We start from the raw sequence: 10,181 nt of genomic DNA, 5'->3' as shown, positions 1-10,181 counted from the left end.
ATATTGGGTATCATTCCCATGTCCAATTACTTCCATTAGGCTTAACTCTAAATACAAATGTTCATCATGTGTTATAGTGGAAAAGGTAGCCATTGCTATCCCTTTACCTAATGATTATATTCTATGATATCCTAACACTTTTCTCAAGTGTTCCTAATATGAATATTTTATAAATATGTGCTTTGGGTTTTGAATCTAAATAGTATAAATTATACTATAGTAAAATAATTAATAAGCTAAAATTATTGTTTTGATAAATTAATAAATTGAAAACCTATAAATTTAACTCTGGCAATTCCCACTTCTGAAGGAAGTAAAAGGTAACTTATCCAGTTGTAAAATGATGCCTCACAGTACTATAATTTAGAGTCCCACCACAGAGGTCATCGTATTGAATACATTTGCTATGTATAATTTTTAAGAAAGTTGAACGTGAGTCCCCAGGTGATCTATTGATCCTACAAGGAGAAGTAAGTGTCCACAGAGAATCTAGGGGAAAATAAGGTTATAACAGCATTTCTAAGGGTACTCCCAAAGCACAAATGATTCAAATTCCCATCACTGATGAGAAAAACATACACTATAGTGGAGCCCTTCCATGGAATATTGTTAAACATGAAGTAATACACACACTCATTTGTCCATGACCTAGTCAACCTTCTTTTACTTAAAAGAAATTCCTGACATAATCACCTCATAGGGAGGAAAGTTTAATTTCCTCCTGGTTGGAGAGATTTGCTAATTTTCTTAGCTCAGTCCTTGACTGCATTGGACCTAAGTTGAGACAACCTGTGGTTTAGAAAGCTCTTTTGGAAGAAGCTGCCCTCCTGGGAGACACTGGGATGCAGCAAGTCAGAGCAAGGGGGTGGTCTACCACCATATAGTGGTCCTGTGCTTGGGAACTAAACCTTTTAATGCACAGACTGGAGAACTTGCTATGCAAGCTTGGTCAAGGAGCCCTGGCATATACCATTTTGTGCACTGATTTGCAAGGTAAGCACTATATTGACTGATTTGCCTACTAGGTTCTTCTCTCAGGTTACCAGGCAGGCATGTGGTACACACATACATAGGTATGCAAAAAACCACACATATGAAGTAAAAATAAGATGAAAATTTATCAACACAGAGAAAAAGTACATCACCACATTCTTTATCTCAGAGCATCCTGTGTTTTTCTGCATCTTGGTGGGGATATACGTAAAGATGGTATAGGCTACTAAAAGCTACCCCTCTTCTCCATGGCATCCCAGGGGATCTCTTCTTACATTAGTGTATCTGGGAAGTAAACATGTGGATACAATGCAATGTGTTTGTATGGGTGCATCCTTGTACCTGTGTGTGTTCAGGAGTATGTGTGTGCATGCACATTCATGCATGTGTGGGTATATGGTACACAACTGTGCCCTAAGAACACAATCTTTTAATGAACATGAACATCAAAGACTGGAGGAAAATCTTCAGTTCCTGCTGAAGCAGACAGAACTGGTTACCCAGCAAAAATACTAGACAAGAAAGATATAGCATCACTTCACTGAGTCCCAGATAAGGTAGGAGCCTAGGCTGGCAGAAGCAGGTGGAATCAAGTGGGTCCCTTGTACATGAATGTCTGTCCTCTTTAGGTTTCTGTTCATTTGGAAAGGCTCCCAGGAACAGTCAGGGAAAAAATATCTCAGTGTATTATGCTTGCTAAGTCAATGAACTTCTGTCCAGGAAACAATATGCTTGATTCTTATTCTTATGGGGATTGTATCCCCTTCTTCCCTTCTGAGATCTGTAGTATTATCTGAGTATCTCATTAGCTATTGCCACAAATATCAAATGGTATCCCCAAACCTAGCAGGGGGAGAGGCAATTGTGAAGGACAGTGTGTCCTCCACTACTTTATTTTCCTTCAGGAACATCACATTTAGTAGTAAGTTTCTACCCTTCAGCAGATCATCATACAGCATACTCCTGCAGATTACATGCTCCCTACAGGGTTCCTCAGTTTCCTGTGAGATTTCTCTGGTCATAAACTGATTAGGAGTTGACAAGTTGATCCCATGCAGGGTCTGAGCTGTAGGAATAATGAGAGCCTTCTCTGCAGTGTTGTTTAGGCTCCACTAGAGGACATGCATAGTTTCCCAGTTTGCTCATATTCAGCAGGTATCATGGCCATGAATGTGTTTCCTGAACTGTGCCTCAGGCATTGCTATACTGATATTTCTCCATAATAAGAAGGACATTTTGGACAGAACCAGTGAATTTAAAATGATCAAGATAGAAAACTCCAGGTAACCATGTACTTGAATTAAATGTAAAGGTCTTGATGGGAGTAATAGGCAGATAAGGTAAACAAGCACACATGATTTCAATCTATGGTAAATATAAAACAAAAGTATTGGCAGATAATGGGGGATATCTTTTTGTTTCTCATATTGGCTGATGAATAATACACTGTTTGGCCAATAGAGGCAGGAAGATAGGCAGGAACAGGAGATGAGGAGAATTCTGGGAAAGATATGCAGAGAGACTCCATGTAGCAGCCAAAAGGAGTAACAGGTCTGGGCCTTCTCTGGTAAGCCAAGAAGACATAGAAATACATAGATTAATAGAAATGGGTTAATAATTAAGACAGAGCTAGCCAGTAAGAGCCACAGTATTCAGCAAAAGGTTTTATAATTAATATTGTTTTCATGTGTTTATTTGGGACAAAGAAGCATGGGAACTTGAGGTAAAGAAAGAATCCAGAGACAGGCAGAGTTACAGATTAATGACTCAGGAAAAGTAAGAGCTCTCTAAAATGCTTTAGTACCTGTGTTACTACCAAAGCAAACTGCTGAACAATGAGCTATACTAGGGACATCTATTATGAACAGCACAAATAGTATAATATACTTGTAATGATGAATGGGAATCAACTTTCCAGGCAGCCAGAACACTCTACTTAAAAAATATGTAACTATGGCCAGGCATTTGTTGTGCACTACCTTTAACCCTAGCATTCAGGAGGCAGAGGCATGTGAGTTTGAGGCCAGTCTGTCTACAAAGCAAGTTCCAGGGAAACCTCCAAAGCAATACAGAGAAACCTTGTCTCAAAAAACCAAAAAAATAAAAATAAATAAAAATAAAAAACAAAACAAATAGCAAAGAAAACAAACAAAAAAGTTAACTATGAATCCCCAAAAGAAGATGTGAAGGTGGATAGAAACTGACAAATCCAGATTAATGGCACAAATGGGAGAGAAAGTCCAAACAGGTTTACTTACAAATTGTCATTGTGTAATGATACATTGGTCAGGTCAAGGCCTATCTCTGGCTTTGGTACTCTATCAATACTGAATCTGCAAAACACACAGCAGCTCCCAATGCCACTAGGATGATTGGAGAGGTGGGAAACCTGGGGGAGAAAAGTGTTTTTTTCTTTCCTTTTTCATGTTGTTTTATTATTGTGTCCTTTTATCTCATTTTTATTCCCTATAGCATTCCTTTGTCAGAAGACACTACAAGAGTGAAGATTGGACACAGAGGGACTTGAAGATGAGTGGGATTGGAGTGCATGGTGTGATGTTACGAAAGAATCACTAAAAATAGAAAATGTGTAGGCTAAAAATCAAATTTCACTTTTTTCCATTTTTTAATATGAACTAAGCAATAAGAAGTTGTCACACAAACAGACAAATAAGGTTCTAGGCTTTTAAAAATTATGAATATATTGAACAATTCAGTGTAATTTTGACATAGGGACAAAATTACTGTACAACAAGGCTTCAAGATTTTGTGTTTCAAACAGAAAATTCCATTGAACTCTTGATATATCCACAGAACAAGATTTGTTGATGTTGATGGAAAACATTTAAAATTCAAATGAAACTTAGTTCTTTTATTGTAAGAGAGAGAGAGAAGAAACATGAACACTGCTGCCAATCAATTTGCCTTTACAGAGATTAACAGAATATTTCATCAGATGACAGCTTATGACAGCAGGTCCAATACACACAGGACACTGTCAACATGCTCAATATTACTGGTTGTTAAACAGGTTAAATAAACATACAAGACCTGATATAAAGCAATGTGTGCAATCCAACTACAGGGAAATTAAAATGTAAGTTAAAAACAGAGGAGTATCTCTATGACTCTAGTACATGAAAATTCAAGTTTTTAATTCTTAAAGTAATCAATAGGTTAAAAGGGAAAGTAAAAATATTTTGAATCAAATTGAAAGTAAAATATCAAAATTTCTGGAATAAAGCTAAACAAGCACTACTAAACAATAAAACATTACATGATTTCATGTGAAACTGAATCCATGTGGATTTTAGTTTTTATATTGTAAAATAAGACCTTACTCTGTAGCAGGGCCCAAGCTACCTACAACTCCCTATGTAGCCTACGTTGTTCTCAAACTATTGGAATCCTAATTACCAAGGGCATAGATTACAGGCATGAAATATTTATCACCTGACTTAAGTAGATTTGTAATATGGGATATAAATCTTTGCATCAAAATTAAAAAGAAAGTGAAAAAGAAGACACTAATCAATTTTGAAAAATTCAATCAATTGAAAATAAATATGACAAGATGTAACAGAATATGTATATATACACATACATATGTATGTGCATGTGTGTATACATTTAAAATTAATATGACAAGAGTGAGAGAATATATATATATGTGTGTGTGTGTATGTGTGTGTGTGTGTGTGTATGTGTCACTGATAAATCTCTAGGCACACTAGCCAAGAAAAAGGAAAGAATATTAAATTTACTCACATAGGGAATGAGAAATAGGATACTGCTGATCCCACAGGTACTAAGATGAAATAAAGAAGCATGGACCACATTAAACTCAGAAATATAAAATTTGGATTAAAGCCCACAATAATACTTTCAGAACTGCATTCTGCTATCCTGAACTTCAGAGTGGGCATTTCAGCCTCATGAGTACTTGGGCTGTGAGGAGTCACCAGGCTCTGAGAAGACTTCCCTGGCCCTCACTAGAGACATGCTGGACTAGGAGACTGCAGCCAAGAAGGATGTTTTGCCTTCACCTCAACTGCACAAGAACTGGGAAGCACAGATTCTGAGGAGATGTCAGTCTCCAAACTGAGGGCTCACTCCTCAGAGACCCTGGACCCTGCCATCCTGGCCTAGGGTTGCTTTCACCATGCTGTACCCCAAAGACCTCTTCTTCAATGTCTGGGCAGTGTATCATCAGTTCTTTAATGGCCTCTAGGCTGAGCATGCTCAATTGTCCAGACAGGGAGCACAAGTTAGGAGAGGGAGGTTAACAGTCTGGATGCTCATTGGTTCAGAGTGCCTCAGGGGTAGGCTTAACCCAACATGCCATTTATCATTGAATGTGTTGGTTGTGACTCTATTTGAAGGCCAGTACTTTCTGGTGATATGTGTTGGCTTTGATGGGAAGGGCCAGGATTGTCTCAAGGATGACAACATTGTGGATTATCTGAACACTGGTGGTCTACACATTGCACATTTCCAGCTCAGCACAGGACAATGGGATCTTCCTGGTTTTGTCATGAATCAGAGAAGGAAAGTCATGTGTCCAGAGCTGCACACCTACCATGCCACAGTTCTTGTTCTGTTTCACATTGCCTCATCTCATATTTTCTTAACTGGCCTAGCCACATCTCACCTAGAGAAGAAAACCTGTTTGGCCCTGCCTGTTAGGTAATCAGATCATGCTGCTTTATTGCAAAGATGAAAAAAATTATACTGACAAGCTGATAGTCACTTTCTCAAAATCATACAGCTGCATGGATATGACAGGGACTCCTCATAAATCAAGTCCACAAATAGATACAATAGTTTGTTTCTACTCTGCAGAAATAGCAAAGAACTATTTCTTTTAGTCATAGTGGGAAGCTGGACCTAGTGATGTTGGTTTTCTATTAGGCTATTATCTTGGAATTCCTGTGATTCATCCTGGACAGGGTGCTTATGTCAGACAAGTATACCCTTTCCTTTCATTCTCCTGTCCAAGCAATTTAGGAAACATTAGGCATGTAAAAGGATAATATTGAACCCACAACAATTTGACAGAAAATCATGAATTAATGAAACTGACAACTGCATTATAAAACTGTTGCTTTACTAATATAAAATTTCTGTTACCTTTTATTTTTATTAAAATAATAATGTGTTTGCTGCTTACTCTTTTTAGTTTTCAGTATTCATCCATGAATTGAAGTAAAAGCCCTATTTAAATATTTATGATATGTGTTTTCAACAAAAATGTAATTTGACTACCCAAAATTTGTATTTTTAAGTTTCTCTGAACAATTTTACACTAGTGAATGATAGCCAAATTCAAAAGAATAATATTAAAATTATGTTATGATGATTGGGAATAAAATATAAATTCAAAGTCATAATACATCATAATAAGTTGACAGCTAATAAAAATAAAATTCTCTAAATGCTGTGGACATGTGTGAAATAAACAAGAATCAATCCACACCCATGTGCCCAGCTTCACCCTGCCAATTAGCCCCACCATCAGCTCCCCACACCAGAATCTAGAGATTATACACCAGCAAGACCTGAAAAGCAAAATACAGATGAAACAGAAGAGACAGAACTTAAAATTTATTTTATGAATGTAATAGAGACCCTCAAAGAGGAAATGAGAAAACCCCTTAAAGAAGTGGAAAAAGAAACCAAAAAATTCAAGAAATAAAAAAAAATCTCTTAAAGAATCTAAGGAGAGTCAAAAAAAGACAAACAAACAAGTGAAGGAAACAACTCAAACAGTCAAATTCTTGAAAACTGAAATAGAATCAATAAAGAAACCACAGAATGAGGCAATGCTGGAAATAGAAAATAATTGATCAGGAAGTATAGATCTAAGTACAACCAATAGAATACAAAAGATGGAAGAGAGAATCTCAGGTGTTGAATACTCATTAGAGGATATACAGTCATTGACCAAAGAAAATCTGATGTTTAACAAATCCCTAACACAAAATATACAGGAAATATGGGATACCATGAAGAGGCCAAACCTGAGAATAATAGGTATAGAAGAAGGTGAAGAAATGCAGCTCAAAGGTACAGAAAACATATTCAGCAAAATCATAGAGGAAAATTCCCTAACCTAAAGAAGGACATACATAAGAAAGTGCAAGGATCTTACAGAATGCCAAATAGAGTGGACCAGAAAAAGACATTCCCTTTGTCACATGATAACCAAAATATCAAACACACAGAATAAAGAGAAAATATTAAGAACAGTGAAGGAAAAAGGCCAAATAACATATAAAGGCAGACTTATCCGAATTATACCCAACTTCGCAATGGAAACTATGAAAGCCAGAAGGTCCTGGATAGATATCCTAAAAACGCTAAGAGAACAAACATACCAGCCCAGACTACTGTATTCAGCAAAGCTTTCAATTACCATAGATGGAGAAAACAAGATATTCCATGACAAAACCAGATGTAAACAATACATATCCACAAATCCAGCCCTATAGAAAGTACTGGAAGGAAAACTTCAACCCAATGAAAACAACTACACTCACAAAAATGTAGGTAATAGATAATCCCTCTTTACCAAACACCAAAAGAAAAAAGGGGGTAATCCACACACATAACACCACCAACAACAAATCCAAAACAAACAAGAATCAGCAATCAATGATCATTAATGTCCCTCAATGTCAATAATCTCAACTAGCCTATAAAAAGACAGAGAATAACAGAATGGATATGAAGACAGAACACATACTTATGCTGCTTAGGAGAAACACATCTCAATGTCACAGACAGATGTTACCTCACAGTAAAAGGGTTGGGATTTTCCAATCAAACAGACCCAAGAATGAAGCTGGTGTAGCAATCCTAAAATCTACCAAATTAGACTTCAAACTAAAATCATCAAAAGAAACGAAGAAAGACATTTCATATTCATCATAGGAAAAATCCATCAAGATGAAGTCACAATTCTAAACATCTGCATCACCAATACAAAGGCACTCACATTCAAAAAATGAACATTATTAAACTCTAATCACACATAAAATCTCACACACTAGTAGTAGGAGACATTAGCACACCCTCTCACCACTAGGCAGGATCTCCAGACATTAACTTAACAAGGAAATAATATAACTAACAAGTTAAGACGCAATTGGGATTAACAGACACTATAGAACTTTCCATCCAAACACAAAAGAATATACCTTCTTCTCAGCTCCACATGGAACCTTATCTAAAATTGGCCACATAATTGGAAACATAGCAAACGTCCACAGATACAAAAAAATTGGAATAACACCCTGTATCTTATCAGACCACCATGCGTTAAAGTTAGAATTTTCAACAACACAAATTGCAGAAACCGTACAAATGCATGGAAATTGAACAATGCACAATTGCACTATCCCTGGGTCAAGGAAGAAATAAAAAAAAGAAATTAAAGACTTCCTGGAATTCAATGAGAATGAAGACACAACATACTCAAATTTATGGGACCCTTTGAAAGCAGAGCTGAGAGGAAAGTTCATAGCACTAAGTGCCCACATGAAGAAACTGGAGAAGAGTGACAATAGAGAATCACAAATAAGAGCTCTAGAACAAAAAGAAGCAAAATCACCAAGGAAGAATAGACCCTAAGAAATAATCAAATTGAGGGCTGAAAAAAATAAAGTAGAAACCAAGAAAACATTGCAAACAATCAATGAAACAAAGAGTTGTTTCTTTGAGAAAATCAACAAGATAGACAAACCTTTATCCAAATTAACCAAAAGACAGAGAGAGACCATGCTAATTAAGAAAATCATAAATGAGATGGAGGGCATTACAATGGACACTGAGAAAATCCAGAGAATCATCAGGTCATACTCTTAAAACCTGTACTCCACAAAAATCAAAAATTTAAAGGAAATGGACCATTTTCTGGATAGATATCATTTGCCAAAATTAAATCAAGAATAGATAAGCAGTCTAAACACTATAACCCTTAATGAAATAGAAGCAGTCATCAAAAGTCTCCCAACCATAAAAAGCCCAGGCCCAGACAGCTTCAATGCAGAATTCTACCAGAAATTCAAAGAAGAGCTAATTCCAATACTCCTCAAAGTGTTCCCCACAATAGAAGCAGGAAGCTCATTGTCAAACTCTTTTTGTGAGGCTACAATTACCTTGCCACCCAAGCCACACAAATACACAACTAAGAAAGAGAACTACCAACCAATATCCCGCATGAACACTGATGCAAAAATCCACAAGAAAATACTAGCAAATTGAATCCAAGACTACATCAGAAAAATCATTGACCATGATCAACTAGGCTTCATCCCAGGGATACAGGGATGATTCAACATATGAAAATCTGTCAATGTAGTTCTCCATATAAACAACGTGCAAAGGAAAAACCACATGATCATCTCACTCAATGCTAAAAAAGTCTTTGACAAAATCCAACACCCCTTCATGATAAAAGTTCTGGAGAGATCAGGGATAACAGGAGCATTCCTATACATAATAAAAGCAATATACAGTAAACCAACAGCTAACATCAAGCTAAATGGAGAAAAACTCAATACAATTCCTCTAAAATCAGGAAAAGGACAAGGCTGTCCACTCTCTCCACATCTCTTCAATAGTGTATTTTAAGTTCTAGCTAGAGCAAAAAGACAACAAAGGGAGATGAAGTAGATACAAATTGGAAAGGAAGATGTCAAATTTTCACTATTTGTAGATGATATGATAGTTTACATAAGTGACCTGAAAAACTCGACATGGGAACTCCTACAGCTGATAAACACCTTCAGCAAAGTGGCAGGATACAAGATTAACTAAAAAAAATCAGTATCCCTATAATATACAGATGATAAAAATGTTGAGAATGAAATCAGAGAAACATCACCCATTACAATAGTCCCAAGCAATATTAAATATCTGGGGATAATGCTAACCATACAAGTGAAAGACCTGTATAGCAAGAACTTTTGAGTCTTTAAAGAAAGAAATGAAGGAAGATACCAGAAAATTGAAAGATCAACCATGCTCTTGGATAGGTAGGATCAATATAGTAAAAATAGAAATCTTGCCAAAAGCAATCTACAGATTCAATTCAATCTTCATCAAAATACTGGCACAATTCTTCACAGAACTTGAAAGAACAATACTCAACTTTATATGGAAAAACAAAAGACCCAGGAAAGCAA

General features: G+C 36.4%; 1 long non-coding RNA gene across 1 annotated transcript; it reads left to right on the top strand.

Annotated features, from left to right (window-relative positions):
- The first annotated feature begins 1,065 nt into the window (after window positions 1-1,065).
- LOC121138215 lies at window positions 1,066-6,113 on the top strand. The gene is made up of 2 exons (XR_005875367.1): window positions 1,066-1,550; window positions 3,466-6,113. It is a non-coding gene; the product is annotated as an uncharacterized LOC121138215 (long non-coding RNA).
- The last annotated feature ends 4,068 nt before the right edge of the window (window positions 6,114-10,181 follow it).

Source organism: Mesocricetus auratus, unplaced genomic scaffold (genome assembly GCF_017639785.1).
Source record: "Mesocricetus auratus isolate SY011 unplaced genomic scaffold, BCM_Maur_2.0 contig_12640_pilon_obj, whole genome shotgun sequence".
Taxonomy (NCBI): Eukaryota; Metazoa; Chordata; class Mammalia; order Rodentia; family Cricetidae; genus Mesocricetus; species Mesocricetus auratus.
This window is presented reverse-complemented; position numbering and strand designations above follow the sequence as displayed.